Source organism: Pleurodeles waltl, chromosome 1_1 (genome assembly GCF_031143425.1).
Source record: "Pleurodeles waltl isolate 20211129_DDA chromosome 1_1, aPleWal1.hap1.20221129, whole genome shotgun sequence".
In the NCBI taxonomy this organism is placed as follows: domain Eukaryota; kingdom Metazoa; phylum Chordata; class Amphibia; order Caudata; family Salamandridae; genus Pleurodeles; species Pleurodeles waltl.
The window spans coordinates 532,381,475-532,398,643 of NC_090436.1; the positions used below are offsets into that span (position 1 = coordinate 532,381,475).

Genomic DNA, 17,169 nt, shown 5'->3' on the forward strand with positions numbered 1-17,169 from the left:
TGTAAATGACATTTTTACATAGAATAACAGCAAACTTAATACAAAGAAACATTGTCACACATCATGTTGTAGGAGATGAATATTTTTCACACTGTTAAAAATCAGTGCTTTTCACTTTCCATTCATTCAAACCAAGAACCAAAAAATACAACACCACCCACACCCCCAACCTAACCCTTAGGCTATGAAGTCACAGGTTTCTTTTTTATATTGGTACAGTTGCATGTAGTGCAACAGATCCATAACAGCAATGCTGTAAGTGCTTGACCACTACGAATCGCATAAGTATTCACATTAATAATGTGTGGCACAGTTTGACCAAGTGCAGATTTGTATTCAGGTAGAGATCTAGCAGCAAATATGTATTTATGTGGTATAGAATGTTCAAATGAAAAAATGGGCGCCAGAGGATTCTTGACAGTTGGTAATCATTTTTATTTTGAGATTTAAATGCTTCAAGCGTAGTACCCCAGCGTTGTTATTACATTTTTCATTTGTCCTGCCCTCTCCTCTCTTTGAAGGTGTAGTCTCTCCGTTTTCAGCCAGTTGGTCGCTTCTACTCACCTTGTCTCAGCAGACGAGGGAAAAGTATGCTTCCTTTTCATTGTATTAAAACAACGTGCTGTCATTAGATCCAGGTTTACGAACCACATTGACGCTTTTTCTTTATGAGGGTATTGGTGTAATCCCAGGACACAATGATAGTGTTCCAGTGGATTGGGTTAAACCAGAAGTGATGCATCCCCAATAGAGACGAAAGCTTGTACAGACACACAGCATGCGTTGAAGGTCTTAGTCTGGATGGTGCATTGTTTACATCTGGGACAAATTGATGAGGCTGCAGGAAATATTTCCCGTACTCTGACATGTGAATTAAATCTGTTAAGTATGTGAAATTGGATCAACTTAAATCGCATGTTGCGTGATACCATAGATGGATGTTCAACGATCCGGTATCGCATAATTATCTGGACAGATCAGTTTCCCATTGGTTTCATAATGTGGTGTGACTTACGTTTTGTGTGAAAGCTCTGTATATGCATATAATTAAATTTAATTAAATTCCTTACCTCCGACATCATGTACATTGTTTGTGGGACACAGTCAGCCAGTGGTTCGTAAGTTCCAGAGTGTATGCAGGACATCTCTAATTCTCTGATAAATAAGGAGATGATCATGTGGGAGTCTAAATTCAAGTACCAATGTGTCTGAATTGCACAGGGTTCCATGGCCAAATGATGCTCCCACTCTCTCAATCCCAAACTCTAGCCACGGACGAAGTCAGCATGGTCAAAACGAGTAGTCCCTTATTGGGAGCCTCAGTAGTGGAATTACCGGTGCACAAGAAGGGTTATTCTTAGTAAGAGCTAATGCACATGTCAAGTACATCAGGGAAGCATGAAAAAGAATTATTTTTTGCCCCCTTGTACATTTTTACCGCATGACCTGCCATTGTAACACACCATTAGTAGAGGAAAGGCATTGGAAGCCCATTTCTGAGAGTGAGTACCCTGCCCCCCAGCCACTCCAGTTGAGCTGATGAAGTGTTTTTCCATGTGAGGGAGTCCCAGGCCACCAGCCGCAACTGATAGTTGTAGAATTGTCAACGCCAAGTGGCATCACCCACCAGCACAAATCAAATCAGTAATCAAGTGGTCTAAGTCCCTAAAAACAGAACGTGGCAGTAGCAAAAATATAAAGGGTGTGCCAGCAGCACAATCATTTTCACCAGGGCCACATTTCCACTACTGATGGGACAGTGAGGTCCAAAAGGCCTTTTTGGATCTGAAGATGCAGTACTTAGGTTACCACCATAATTCTCATCAGCTGTGATAGATATTGATGTCCAAATAACAGAAAGTTGTAAGTTCTCACTTCAATCGCGCATCAACAAGAGGGATCCTCCAGGTATATAGTTCTGATTCAAGGAGAATATTCAAGATTTAGGGTCAGATTTAGATCTTGATGGTATTACTGCAAATCTGCCCCTGCGGCAAAACGAACTACTTCATCAAGCTGACGGCAGGCCGCCTGCCATATTTAGATCTATGGCCATCATCTGCCGTCCGTGTCGAATGAATATAGTCTGTCACGCCAGCTGCATATCGCAGCTGATGCTTTGGACTCCAGTGCTGCCGATTAGCTGTCCTAACAGCGGGCTCCCGCAGACCCTATTTAGATAATACAGTCTGGCGATGTATCAGCAGCGTGCTCATGACGGCAGATTATTTATCCAGCTATGACCCGAACCTAATACTCTAGCACTTAAGGATTGCTTTAATTACTGTTCTTTTTTCTGCTCAACAATCATGTTCCCCCTGGGATGATTGTGAGATGAGAAATGCACACCCATCGCTGCCATGGTGTACCTGAATGCCCTGGTGGCAAAGGCAGGGCCCTGGTCCAAGTAGAATTGTGCCAGTGCATATGTCCCTATGAAGACTTGCAAATCTTTAATAACAGTTCAAGCTTTAGCCAATCATTGTGGCCACACCCATAGAAATCTTGAGCATGAATCAACAGCAACTAAAATATATTTGGTTGTAAGGGACCACAATGATCCAAGTACATCTATTCTAATGTGTGTTGGTAACTAAGAGGGGTGCCTGCAGCAGGTGTTCGATGGTAGATCCTTTAATTTATTGGCAATTGTTGCAACTAAGGACATACTGCTTAGTCTGTTTATGTAGACCTGGCCACCAGTAGCGTTTTTGCAATAGGGAGATGGTAGTTGCCATACCGGCATGGGCAGAAGCAACCCCTTCATGTGCTGCTTTGAAAAGATCTAATCTTTGGTCTTGGCGGCAATTATGTAAACAATCCCCAACAAGTGTACATTATGTTCCTGTCACAGGTAAGTGAGAAAAGGACATGATGTGAATACCTGCGTCCATCACTTGATTATGACGCTGGTAGTGATGCCTTCACAGAGTGGCACTGATGATGCAAATCAAAACATTTCTCCACCTATAAACAATAGTAGCGATCTTAAAAGAAACAATAAAAAAAAAAAGGGCTAAAATAGTGCACACGATGTAGGTTAAAAGTCACTAGGTGATGGGAGGGCAGGCCTGCAAGCTAAAGGGCTAAGCTTACCTCCTGAGTCCCAATAAAAATAAATAGTATTCACCACACCTTCCCCATTGCCAGAACAAGGATGTTGACACGCTATTGAGGGTGCATGGGTCCAAACTAAAATGCTCTGCGCTAAAAACAAGCTAAAATCTAACAAAAAATTAAGCTTAAAAACATGCAGAGAGATGAAATGTGGGCCATGACAAGCACAGCAGGCCAAACGCAAATCTAATTAATAAGGCAATTTGGCATACAATTTTGAAACATTTAGTAAGGCCAACGGTCAAATTATTTAACAGTAGTCATGATCTTGAAGAATGTTTCGGAAGTCATTGAAAGGGATCTCATCCAGGAATGACTCTACATCGTCAGATGTCAGTTCGATTACAGGATTAGCAGACGTATCCATGGATCAGAAGTGCTCAGAAGCCTCAAACACAGGATCGCCTGCATGGGCAGCATCATTCATAGTGCCTGGTGGAGACAAGTAGTTCATAAGAAGTGCCTCATAGGTGGCCTCGCGAATCAGCCTCAGTCTCAGGGGGCTCAACCGTGAATGAACCCTCATCGGGAACATCAGCTGTTCCTTGTCCACAGGAGGCACGGGCCGAACAGCAAGACACACCAATGGTAGACACTCCAAGAGGCACCAGGTGCAATGAAAGACAGGTTGTACGCACCACAGGACTGGTTGGAAGGACAGCGACCAATCATGCTCCAATTCCTCCAGCAACAGAGGACCAGAGAACTCTATCTTGCGATCGCTGCACAGCTGGGCTGGTGGTAGTAGCTCCATTACTCTGCTTAGCTGAGAAAGCACAACTAGAGCATATTAGGAACAGCAGCAACAGTATCCCTCAAATAGCTGCCAAAGTCACAGGAAAGCTGCCAAACACAGTTGAGAAGAGTGAAGAGATAGCTGATGGAATGGCTCCAAAGACAGTCTGGAAGATGGAAATGAATACAGACCCAACAGCCTTAAATGTACAATCCCAGTAGTGCTCGAGGCGTTGAATATTCTGAAGACCAACTCTCCATAGTGCTTGGGGAAGTTTGTATTTAATAGGGATTGTATCTCGGCTGATGATCTCGCACATCTGGAGAACATAAGTCTCTATGGCCAATATCAACCACACTTGTTTTTGGAACAGTAGCACCTTTTAGTCTGCTCAGCTTGTCATAATTTACATTAGTAGTGTCAATGTGAGGCCACATTTCTGCTACTCTTATCTCTTGTGTGTTGGGGTGGGGGGTAGAAAATGCCCACAACAAGTTACAATTTGAGAGACTAAAATTGTGTAGGCAATTCCTGGTCTCATTCTGCAGCAGCTCTGATCACTCAGGACCACATAACTTCCATTCAAAAGTATATGAAATGCTGGACAAATCAAAGGGACAGGAGTATCCTTCAGAAAGCATGGCAAGTTTGCGACCCCGCAATGCAAAGGCCGTGAAGGGACACCTGTAGGAAGTTCATTGAATGACAAACAGTAATCCCACATTCGCTTCTGCTTAGAAAGACCTCTGTTTCGCCGTTCAGACATTTGAACTCGAAAGGCAGCCCGACTCTTCTTTAATATAGCTTTCTCTTAGCCACTCATATCTGCCCACAGCAAAATGTTTCAAACATTTTGTGAAACTAAAGGTGGAAATAGGCAGATTTATAAAGCCATGTACAAGCCATACTGTTGAAGGACTTTCTGCATTGGTGAAAGGCAGCTTTTCTAATTTTTCCACGTTGAGCATGGCGGAACTCTCCTCCTCTTTAGCCATTATCTGTTGTTCCCTGGACAGATTAAAAGCAGCAAATGTTACCATGAGACGCGGCCATTTTTTAGAATCTTTAACGACCAACCTTACTGCATGATGGAACGCAGCTGACTTTGCCCATGTTGTAAAAGGGACATGTCATCCTGAATTATATCAATTGCACAAGACACTATAATAATAAGTGTGTACATTCTGTTGGACAGAGTATTCATAGCATTATGGACAACAGCTAAAGTTTTTTTTCATATTTTCCTTATCTATCTGCCTTAAAGGTGCTGCTGCTTCCATTTGAGAAAGCTTCCTTATTTCATTGTAAATGTCATGCAGAAATCGTTTAGAGTGGGCTTTCTTGGACCCAGCAAAAAACCTTGCAAGTCTACTTCCTCTGATAGCAGACTAGGATGTTCTTTAACTGCTGCTAAGTTGTTAGTGCATAACCATTGTTGGCACAATTTACCCACACTGTATGTGGTAACCATACCAGAGACATAGCGAGGGTCCGGACGGCTAATCTTGAAACCCTCTGAGGAATTAACACAAAACACCTCACACCCATTTGCGTCTGTTGGCCACAATAACCATCCGCCGGGACTTGAAAGTGAGGAATCATAGGTACCATCCTGAACCCAAGCATTCCGTTCTTCCTCGGTGACATTTAGGAATGCTTGCCAATTGGTGAATTTGTCTGGTGTCGGGATACGGGGAACAATAATTTTCTTCATTTTTGCTAACCCTAGGCAGGATGTCTGTTGAACCGTGTCAATTAAAAATATAATTTGAAGAGGAATAAAGCATGCTCTAAACAAGGCTTCCCTAGCCTAAATTTGCCAATCTTCTGTTCTCCATACACTTTTCACATCAATAGTGCTCTTCCAATATTCATAACCTTCGACAGCAATTCGGGACACAAAGGAATCTGAATAGATTAATGTTGTGTCAGTTAGCAACATTTTCCACATTGTAGTAGGTGGTGATTTAAAATATTATGAACCTTCATTTGTAGTGTCATGCCCAAAAAAGTGTGCCGATTTGTCTACATAGACTTTGGGGCTCCCCACAGGTGGAGTTGAACAATGTTCCCACTGTGTGTAATTAAATATTGATTAATGTCTAGTTGCTCAGTGCAGATTGTAATGTTCCCAGTGGTTATAACAGAACATTTTCCCATAATTCATTGTGCTCATATAAACATCATTTTCAAATACAGTGTAACCCTGCAGCTCAGCAAGCATAGAATCAACTGTTTGAACATACCAGTCATCAGAAACAACACCTGGTGTAATTACATCAATCATTGAAATTTTGAAATCATAAGGAATTTAGATAACCTCAGTAGGGCCATATATATCAAACAATCGCATCTGGAATTGGTACTTCTGAAATGTTCACAAGGGACAAGTCTCTTCAGACCTTATGTGAGGAAAGATATGGTGTTAAAACTTCATCCACTGGCTCTACAGAGGAGCGTTCAGGAAGATAATGACCATTTATCAGGAGAAAGAAACCTGTCACACAACCAATCCATAACAGAAAGGTAAGCAATGTCAGTAATATCCACAGGTAATACAATGGATAAAACACATAGTTATTTTTAAGCCATGTGTACAGCTTATGTGTCTTTGAAACAGTTAAATTTCATCCGCAACGGCAACTTAGAAAAGTCTTGATTGTCTATGAAATAACCAGAAGCAGTCTCTGCAAACACAGGAGCTGGTGCAGTACTGGTGGATGGAGCCACTTCACGTGGAGGTTCATAGTAGACGATGTTCTCAGTTTGCATTGCATTGGAGTACAAAGCAGCCAAATCTTTGACAGTTCTTGTCAGCAAAGTTGTAACAGGAATCAGCAGAAGTTAATTTTCTGTTCTCCCCATGCTTAAAAAGGCATTTATAGTGTTGTGCACTCTGGTATATTCAGAAGTGTTGTTGTTTCTTCTTTGAGGAGGAGGTGAGAAGGGACCGAGGACTACCCAGGAGACCTCTGGGTCCACTGTGCAGGATCAGCTACTTGATGCAATTTTATGCTGTCTATGGAGACAAATCTGTTCCCTTTGCAACCTGGAAGCGGTGGTAGGATGACAGTTCTGGTGCCTTGTATTCCCAGGACTGGAATGGGTGCTCTGTAGGATGGGCCAAATTCCTTCTTCACAGCAATCTTCTCACGCACCAGATCCCCAACTATAGGAATCTAACCTGTAGAAGTTGTTGGCAAATTCCTTATTCCTAAGGTGGCAGCACTGGTGGATGGATTATCATCACAAAATTGGTGAAGCTCCTGTAAGACTGCAAGACGTTCATTTATGTCAGAAGGTGTGTCTGCTGCCACCATACCAGGCTATCTAGAACTGGGACATAGATAGGTATCCCAGAGAGGACCTCATAACGATTGCATCCTCCCAAAGGCTGTCTTGGCAGATTATTCAGTGCTTTCTGCACCCCATATAGATGATGAAGCCAACTACGGCCTGAACCTAATACTCTAGCTGTTAAGGACTGCTTTAGGTGGCGATTCCTCCTCTCCACAACAGAAGAACCCTTGAGATGATATGGGAAAGAGTAATGAAGTCCAGCACCCGTTGTCCTCATGGTGTCCCTGAATGCCCTAGAGGCAAAAGAAGGGCCCTGGTCCGATTGGAATGCTGCAACCGCATATGTACTGATAAAGTCCACCAAGTCTTGTATAACAGTTTGAACGTCAGGCGACTGCTGTGTCCATACTCACAGGAATCTAGACCAAGAATAAACAGTGAATAAGATATATTTGAATGCACCATCAGGTTGAAAGGGACCACAATGGTCCAGGTACACACATTGTAGTGGCCTATTGGACACTAAGAGGGATGTCTGCGATGGGCGTTTGATGTTTGAGCCCTTTATTTACTGGCAAATGTCGCAGCAAAGGAAATATTGCTTGTTCTGTATGTATAGACCTCGCCACCAGAAGCCTTTCTGTAAGAATGAAATTGTGGCCGCAACACCAGCATGAGCAGATGCAACACCCTCAACCGCGGCTTTAATAAGATCTAATCTCTGGTCCTAGTTGGGGATCACTCGATCAACCCTAGGAATTGTCACAAAGACAACATTCGGTGCACTGATGTGGTAGGAACACTTAGTAGGGTATTCTTTTTGGGAGAGGCTTGCCTTCAACTGAAGCTTTCACGGCCGCTTGAATTTCATTATTCATTTTCATATGAGAATGAGCCACTGCAGCAACAGAAGCTGTGGCTACTGTGGATTTGGCCACTTCATCAGCCAAAGTGTTTCCTATAACGTGTACTCCTCCACGTTGGTGGCCCAATATATGTACTACATGACCATCTGGTAGCTTACCCATAAGATCAGCCGCCCTCCCCCACAGAGTTCTGTGTTTTATGGTGTTCCCCTTTGAGTCTCTGAACCCGTTCAGCTGCCAATGATTGAGATAACCATTGTAGGGCTGGACACAATAGTACGAATCACACACAATCAACGTGAGCTGTTCTAGATCCGTATGTTCCAGTGACAGGAGAAGAGCTTTAAACTCAGCCAACTGAGCTGTGTAGTCCACTAGGGTCTGCTTGTAGGTATTCTGACAGAGGAATGCACCATTCTTCATCACTCCGCTCATGGCTGTGCAAGCGACAGAGTACTGATGTTTTGTACCCACAATTGGTTGTGCTGAACCATCAGTGTAAATGGCTGTTTGGTATTTGTCAAGTGGCAAGATGTTAGGAGGTGTGGGGTACTCCTGTTCATATTGGAGAAATTCTTGTGCTTGAAGTTTTGGGTCAAAGATGTAATCAACATCAGTAGCAGTCAGGGAGGCTGCCCATTATATTCAACGTGGATGTAATGCTTTTGTATTAGGAATGCTTTGTTGACAGACTCTAAGGCTGGCACTGAAGTACCAATAATAATGCATTTCCCTTTCGCAAGTGGCCTCTCCTTGATGACAGTCATCTGTACAGCAGTCAGAATTTTTTCTGTGGGTGCAAAGCGTTTTTCTGTTTTCAAGTACAACTGTGATTTGTGTGCTATGGGCACCGTGTCACACTCATTAAAGGTGACATAGGTGAGCCCAGTGGCACTAGTAATTATTCAGATGGCCAAATTTGTTTTGTTGTCACGTGTAAGTGTTTTGCTTCCAGCATGTTTTGCTGCAGTCCTCTAAGGATGCATGTGTTTTCAGCTGTCCAGTGTCTGCTTGAGAAATCGGGGCAAATGAAATCATAGAGTGGTTTGATGCGCTGTGCATAATCTGGAATGTAAGTTCTGTCAAAGTTAAAGAAACCAAGTAATGACTGCAGTTTCTTCACGGTGTTTGAAGGTTGAAGTTGAGCACATGTTTCTAAAAGGTGTGGGGCTAGGCTCTTGCACTCATTGGATAGCTCGTATCTGAGGAACAATACACTGAGAAAGGCTTTTTTTGTGTTTTTTAAAACTGAATTTGTAGCCACGGGCTGCAAGTCCAAAAACGATCCAATCGTCCCTGGCAAGATGAATGTTGAGGTCGTTATCTGTGAGATCGATGTCATCCACATAAGACAACGCCTCTTAGTCAAAATCATGCAATATTGATGTTAAACGGGCTGGGAACAACTCTGGACTGTTCTTGTAGCCCTGGGGATAACAGCAAAAACATTTTTGTGAGCCAAATGAGAATGCGCTCAGGTCCCTACTTTCATGCACTAAGTTTTGGCAAAAAAAAAAAAAACATTGGAAATATCCAAGGTTTAAAAAAAAATGTAGGCTGTGCCCATGGGTATGGGGCCTCTGGTGCTGTGATTGGTCCTGTGGAAGGGGGCCATGTGGACCCCCCTCCAAAAAAATAAAAAATTATGCAGTGCCCCGGGGTTTGGGGTCCCCAGGGCTGAAGGTGGGGACCATGTGCCCCACCACCAATAAAAATAATAATAATTAGGCCACACCCCGGCGGATAGAGTCCCCGGAGCTAAGATAAGCCATGTGGTCCCCCTCCAAAAAATAAATAAATCAGGCTGTGCACTGGGGGCTGGGGCCCCAGAGGACCGAGATTGGCCCTGTAGAGGGGAGCCAGGTGCCCCTCCCAAATTATTTTTAAGTATTAGGCCGCACCCCAGGTCTGGGGTCCCCAGGGCAAGAAGGGGGTGATGTGACCCCCCCACAAAAAAATTAGGTGTCACACCGGGGGATGGGGTCCCCAGGGACGAAATTGACCCTCTGGATGAGGGCCATGTCCCCCCCCCCCCCCAAAAAAAAAAATCATTAGGCCATGCCCCAGGGGATGGGGTCCCGAGGGCCGAGATCAGCCTAGAGAAGGGGGGGGGGGGGGGTCATGTGTCCCCATTTCCCCCAAAAAATGTAAAAATGTAATCCATACCCTAGGGTCCCCAGGGCCGAAATGTAGCACTCCTCCACCCAAAAAAAAGAAATAATTAGGCTGCGCCCCAGGGGATGGGGTCGCCGGGGGCCCAGATAGGCCTCGGGTGGGCGGGGTCGCTTGGGGTAGCAGCCAGTCCCGGGAGCCAACATCTGCTGCGCACAGCCGAAGGCTGTGCACAGCGCAGGATTGGGTGATTACAGGGGTTGGGTGCAAGGCCTGACTACAGAACTCAGCCTTTGTGCCACCAGAGTCTGACCTAGAGACCTTATTCCAAGGTAATGCGGGTTGGGGGACACTTCCCATGGACATGGTACTGGCAGATTGGGTTTATCATACCTTGCTCTCATTATGTTAGGGATTAGCTTCTCTTTGCTAGGGATTTTACATCTCAAGTCTATTGTAAGATGGTGGGGGTCTTTGTAGTCACAACTTATCTTCACAATTATGCTTCTTTTATTGTTCATTAGCCTAATCATTGCAGCTCATGCATTTTACCGTAGATTGCCTTTTTTAAAAATAAACCTATTGAAAGTTCTCCCGCGTTTCCTTCATTGCCTTTGTGTGACTGAGACTCATTGCTAACGAGAGAAAAGGGTAACTTCCGTTACACCACAACTCCCCCGAGATGTCGCAATCTACAGTCCATGCGTAAGGTTGCCAGAAATCACCTTTTACTATTTGGGTTTTTGGTGAGGTATTGCTTGCGAACCTGGAGGGTTGTGCCAACAGTTACGAATTGTTGTAGGATTGGCTTAGTCACCTACAAATAACAGTGCTGTCAACCCTAAACCAGCAGTCTCGGCTAGGAGCGAAAGTCCAACTACGACATGGCGCCATCGACAGTGGTCTTTTGGCACTAATTTATGGATATCCTGAGAATCTCTGTCTTACAAACAGCAGGTACCCTAGGTACCATTACACAAGACATTCCTGGTCAAAGAGAGATTCCACCTCAGCACAATAGGGAGAACCTGATTAGGCTGTAGGTTGTTCAAGCTTGAACTTGTTCATTCTCTGCACCTATTATTCAATACGGCTAACGCCATAGACATTTTTAAAAAATGTCAGACACGCATTAACACAGCATTTAGAAGCACATTGCTTAACAGATGAGGGCGGGGAAGTCACATTTACTGTAGAAGCTCATGAAGCATTCTATTCCTGGGTAACCTTTCCTGAAAAAAATGACAGAATACATACATTTCGCACATTTAAAATAGTGAACGTACTGCAGCGGTACCAAGCATACCTGTACTTACCGATTTCCTATCAAGAACATCAATATTGGTTCAATGGCGCCCTACTACATGTAATACAAGCCATGAGATTAAGGCCCATATGTACAAACACATTTTCCCATAGACACAGAATGGATAAAACCATTTGCTATATCTGGCCCTAAGTCCCTTAATAATGACGGACCAAAGTGGCCTATGTTTGCCACCTACAAACCGCATTTTGGCGTACAGGCTATGCAAATAGCTGATTTATGCACACTTTATAATGAGCTAGTAGAACTTTACAGACAATTAGTACAAATCGCTATGCGGACCTTATACACCCACTCAGCACGGGCTGCACCAGCTGGTCACCAACTGGCCGTTACTGGGATTAACCCACAAACAGTACATTCTATCAGGGGAAAAGCACCCACGGAACATGAGAAGATTCCGTTCTGGATAGCACAAAAACCTATCCAGCTGGAAGCAGTGTTTCCCCATACGGGAGCCCAAGATAAACAGAGAATTCTCACAATGTATTTGTCATTCAGCATGGTTCCCTCAGTGGACGACTGCACCACACGGGGTACAGTCTTCATTGCAATTTATACTACCACACACGGCACCCAACACTTGCCAATTTACCAGAAGTGTAAAAACAAATTGAAAATGAGCACAGAGCTGCTCCAGCCCTTGATCTGGGGATGAAACTGATGCAGAACTTCGACAAAGTCTCCTCAATAATACTCTGGAACATTAAAAGGGAAGCGGTAGCGTTGACTATAAGCCAGTGGCTCCATATGATTCCACAGTTGGAACCGAAGCGACAACTATCGAAAATTATTTATGACTCCTATACTAGTACAGCACAGGATAGTTTGGGAGTCAAAGCTGAAAAAGCCTGAAATTCAGAGTACCATTCCTAAGGACGCTACTAAACAAGCAAATGAGGGTTATAAAAAAACACTGGGATAAACAAAAACAAAATAAAGACAAACTAAGTCAGAGAGTAGACTCTCCGCATCTGAAGAACTCCAAAAAGAGATATAATCTCAAGAATAGAGACACTTTAAAGGCTCCAGACTGATATGCTGATTCATGTCCCTTTCAGGACACACCGGATAGACGCAGTGAGCGAGTGGGCCGGTCAGAGCAACATCCTGACTAAGTGAAACAGAAGAAAGACTTACAGCTGTGTTCAGACAAGAAAGAAGACAAATCCCCACAACAATAGCCACAATTTAAAAAGAAAAAGGTGGCAGCAATTTCAATTAAACGTGCCAGCAAACTTGAGAACATTGCTGAAGAACAAGTCGTGGGCAGTGACCCTGCTGGACAGCGCAGCAGAAGTCACAGTATGTCGCCAGAGTCTGAAAGATCATCTGGATACAACACCAACTATCAACTTTCTTGCAGTTGAGACTGCAGACGGGCACATTCTCCCGTCCGACAGGGTCCATGATCTAAATATCCAGATTGAGGGAGACATAGAGTGCACCATTCGTGTAATATTTTGGGAAGTATTTAATTTTGATATCCTATTGGCATAAAGACACTGGCCACCCAAACTTGTCCGCAAGCTCCCACATGGGGAAGATGTCATTTTGCCTTCTTTCCCATGTCTTGTTCCGGAAGTGGTCAAGGAGGCCTACACTGTCGACTAGGCTTTGGCGCAGGCACCTGCAATATACAGCAACCACGTAGGGTGGTAGAAGGACTCCCCCTACCATGTAATACCTATCGGGTCTACACCCCAGCCTCAAAAGGGCCTGATTTCTTTTTTTGGGGGGAGTGGGACCACATGGCAGTTCTTGGCCCGGGCTCTCTATCCCCTGGAGTGCGGCCTAATTATTATAATTTTTTTTTTTTGGAAGGAGGGTCCACATGGCCCTCCTTACACAGGGCCAATCACGGCCCCAGAGGCCCCATACCCCTGGACGCAGCCTATATATTTTTTTTTGGGGTGGGGGTGGCCACATGGACCCCTGACACAGGGCCGATCGCATCCCCCGGGCCTGGTCATGACATTGGGGACCGTGGGGGGAGCCTGAAGGCCCCCCAGTCCCTGCTGGCTCCCTACCTCCTGTGGGGGCCAGCACTGCTGTTACAGAAAGGGAGCTGCTACAGTCTCTGTGAGAGTAATTTCCTCTGTCTGCCTGCCTTGATCACCGCTGGCAGGCTGACAGGGGAAACCTGAGCTCCGATGAAGGGAGAGCTGATTTACAGCTCTCCCTTCATCAGATCACAGTGTTTGCTGTGACTTGGTAGCAGCTTCAAAGCTTCCCTGGGATGGCGGGCCATCAGTGTGGCTTCTTGAGGGGGCCTCCCTCCACCATACATAGCCCTGGGGCTGCGCGGGGTCAGAAATGGACCCCCAATTTGTTTTGTTTTCCAGTCTGGAGTGGTGTTGCACATACCCTATCTCCCACACATTTTTTCACAAATGCCTGGCGAGGTGGTGCTCCCCGGGGCTGTGGGGGCCAGGCACCTCCCCTGCGACATTTCACAAAGTGCCACGGGGAGGTGGATGCCCATGGGACCAAAGGAAGCCTTTGGAGGGGGGGGGCCGTGTCTGCCCCTCCCACCCCCTCATTAAAAACCCCAATGCTCCCAGGACCTAGTCCACCCGGAGGCTAATAAAAAGAAAAGGGTGGGAGACCGCCCTTTAAAAAAAAAAAAAAAGAAATATATAAAATCAAAATCTGCACATCTGGATCCGTGGAATTTGTCAATATATATTTTTGTTTTTTAAATGCTTTTATGCCCCGGCTGGGTCCCTCTGGGATCCCAGCACCAGAGCTAAGGGATCAGGGTGACTCTACCCTGGCCCCTTTTTTTTTTTTTTTTTTTTAACTTTTTTTCCAGGGTCTTGGCTGAAGCTGAGTCTCCTAGATGGCTGCCATCACTTATTTGTAGAAGTGTTGGCAGCCAATCACATATCAACACAAGGACAGTTGGATCCATGGAGAATCCGCATTCCTCTGTCTGTATTTTTTGGCCTTAAATTTCTGCAAAACTACTGAATGGATTTCAGCCAAAACACAAAGCGTGATCTGTGCAACAGGATCTAGCTTCCTGGCAAATTTGGTGTTATTCTAATGAGTGGTTTAAGCTGTAGGCATGTCTAAAGATCCTATGGAAAAATGAATGAGAAAAATGTGTTTTGTGATTTCCCCCCCCCCTTTTTTTTTTCTCAGCCCCCCTTGCCAGATCACCCTGAAACTTTCAATGCAGCAGGTGCACTGACCAAAGTATAAGTTTTTAATATTTTGTGAAGATTCAAAGATTCATCAAGCATCGTCAACGTTATAGGCACAAAAACGCTCAGTCTATGGAAACTAGGTCGTAACTATAACTACCTACTAGCAACTGCCGTTAGGTAATTACAATAAATATATATGGTTTGTCTGTGTGTTGTTCCCCATGGATCATCCCTTGCATTTGCCTAGTCCATTGCCATTGCTTTCTCTCTGTTGTCGTTCTCCAGAAAAAAGGTTCAAAACTCCATCTGTTTGCATATGGAGGCATAGTGGCTGTAAGTGATATTTTCACCTATTCACATCATGCCCATATGGGTGTGCATGTTTTAAATATGTGTTCATCTCCACTACCGCTATTGAAATATGTATGTGTAACTCACTTTTTAACAAGTTTTATCAATGGTGTTAACAGATGACTACAAATACCACGAGGTCCTGTTTTTGGATCTACAAAACAATATTGCAATGTAATGTTTCTCTACCTCCCTTTACTTCCATATATGCACACATATAAAAAAGTTGTGCATTTGTCACCATGTCATGCCATGTATGAAAACATCAGTTGAGTTGATCAGCCATATTGGCACCTTCTCATAGCTATATTGTATTGATGTAATCATTCGCGTATTTCACAGTCTATTGAATCCAAGATTTGCTACCATGTTATGTGGCATGCTGAATAGTAGTATGCACACACAATTTGCTTTGCACTGTCCATATGATGACCAATGTCATTTTTTCCATTAAGGTGTCATACAGTTTGTTTGATATTTTGTAGCCTGCTAGGCCTTGGAATGGTTTAGTGCTCAACTCTTCTCACTACTGTGTTGGGTTGAATGTCTGGTACATGTAATGTACACTTTCTAAGTAACAATTTACATGTCTGGCATCTCTTCAGCATCATTACTGGAGTTTGCATCAGTGTAAATCAGACTGCATATGTAAAATAACGTAGGTCACACAAAGGCCTAATCATTCTTTAATTCTGAATTTTCCTTTTAGGTTGCCTCATTTTGAGCTGAAGACACATTTGAGGCACAAACCTGATTTAATTTCATATTGTCTGATTTCCTTTTAGGTCCAAATCCCAGGGCCAGTGGACCACCATCTGCTACTCCAGACACCTCCACTCCACACCAAGCTCAATCCTGTATTGAAGATTCCACTCCTGCAAGTCTGGATGATCAGGAGCAGCCTGGTCCATCTGGTCTGTCTGCGCATACAGCTCCAGCGAGTTTCACTTGGCCCACACCTAATCCTCCCACCCCAGCTGCAACCTCATCTCAGCATCAGGATACCTCCACTTCCTGTGCCTAGAGGGACACAACACCAATCCTGTGCCCCCCCCCAGTCATGGCTGGTGTTGGGACAACACCAATACCACACCCAGTTGTGCCAGGACCCAGTGGGATGGGCCACACTGCCTCCAGGGCACAGGTTAGTCGGTGTAGAGATTGTGGGGGGTAATCTGTTGGCCAGCAAAGTGAGGCCACTGGTGTCACTATCATTCAGGCCACCATCGACCAAGTCTTCGGAGCAGTGCAACAGTCCCAAGACATTATGGGTCAGATCATAACCGAGCTCCAGGAGATTAGGTAGGTGCAGAGAGCGCTCATATTGGAAATCTGCAATCACAAAGACAAAATCAGCTCCCTGACTGGGCGGCTTTTCGATATATACCATCACATGTGCAGGGCTTTTCCGGTACCATCTACTCCTGTCAGTAGTCCTTCTACATCTGGACCACTAACACCAGCCACAGACAGGTTATCTGTGCCCCATACCTCCCCCTACCCACCCCTCCCCAGGCCCTGCACCTGTGCTCCTGACCCCCCAACGGGAGGGACGGTCACCCGGACCACCACGATAGGATGGCAAGACCTCCACCTCCAAGAGACACTGATGCTAATTTCCTCCTGTGTGTGACTAGCATTCAGTCTGTGAACTATTTCAGGGACATATGTACCTTTTTTGAGGACAGTTGTATTTTGTACATTGGACTACAAAACAATTTTCCCTCTACAACTATACTTTAATCCGCCATGATAGACTTTTGTTTTTGGTTTAGTTCATTGTTTTATTGTTGGAAACACTTTTTATTTCCTTTGTGCCATGTAAATAAATGCTAACAACACATTCACATTCAGCTTCTACGTCACCACCCGCCTCCTCCGTTCCTCTGGCCTTGCACTCGCTTCCATCCCTCGCATCCGCCGCTCCACGGCGGGTGGGAGATCTTTCTCCTTCCTGACGGCCAAGACCTGGAACTCCCTCCCCACCAGCCTCAGGACCACCCAGGACCACTCCGCTTTCCGGAGACTCCTAAAAACCTGGCTTTTCGAGCAGCGGAACCCCCTCTTTCCCCTAGCGCCTTGAGACCCGCACGGGTGAGTAGCGCGCTTTATAAATGTTAATGATTTGATTCTCCAAGACTGCTGTTGTATTTATCTTGGTATTTCATTTTTCCTTCCTTTCTTCCACCATCATTTTGTTAAAGTCTG

At 44.7% G+C, this 17,169-nt stretch overlaps 1 long non-coding RNA gene across 2 annotated transcripts in view; it reads left to right on the forward strand.

Moving 5' to 3' along the window:
- Positions 1-16,808, forward strand: part of LOC138285585 (uncharacterized) — a 31,187-nt gene extending 14,379 nt beyond the window's left edge. For both annotated transcript variants that reach the window (XR_011201616.1, XR_011201617.1), the window contains exon 2: positions 15,747-16,808. This is a non-coding gene — a long non-coding RNA (uncharacterized lncRNA). The remainder of the gene's footprint in view (positions 1-15,746) is intronic.
- Positions 16,809-17,169: the final 361 nt, after the last annotated feature.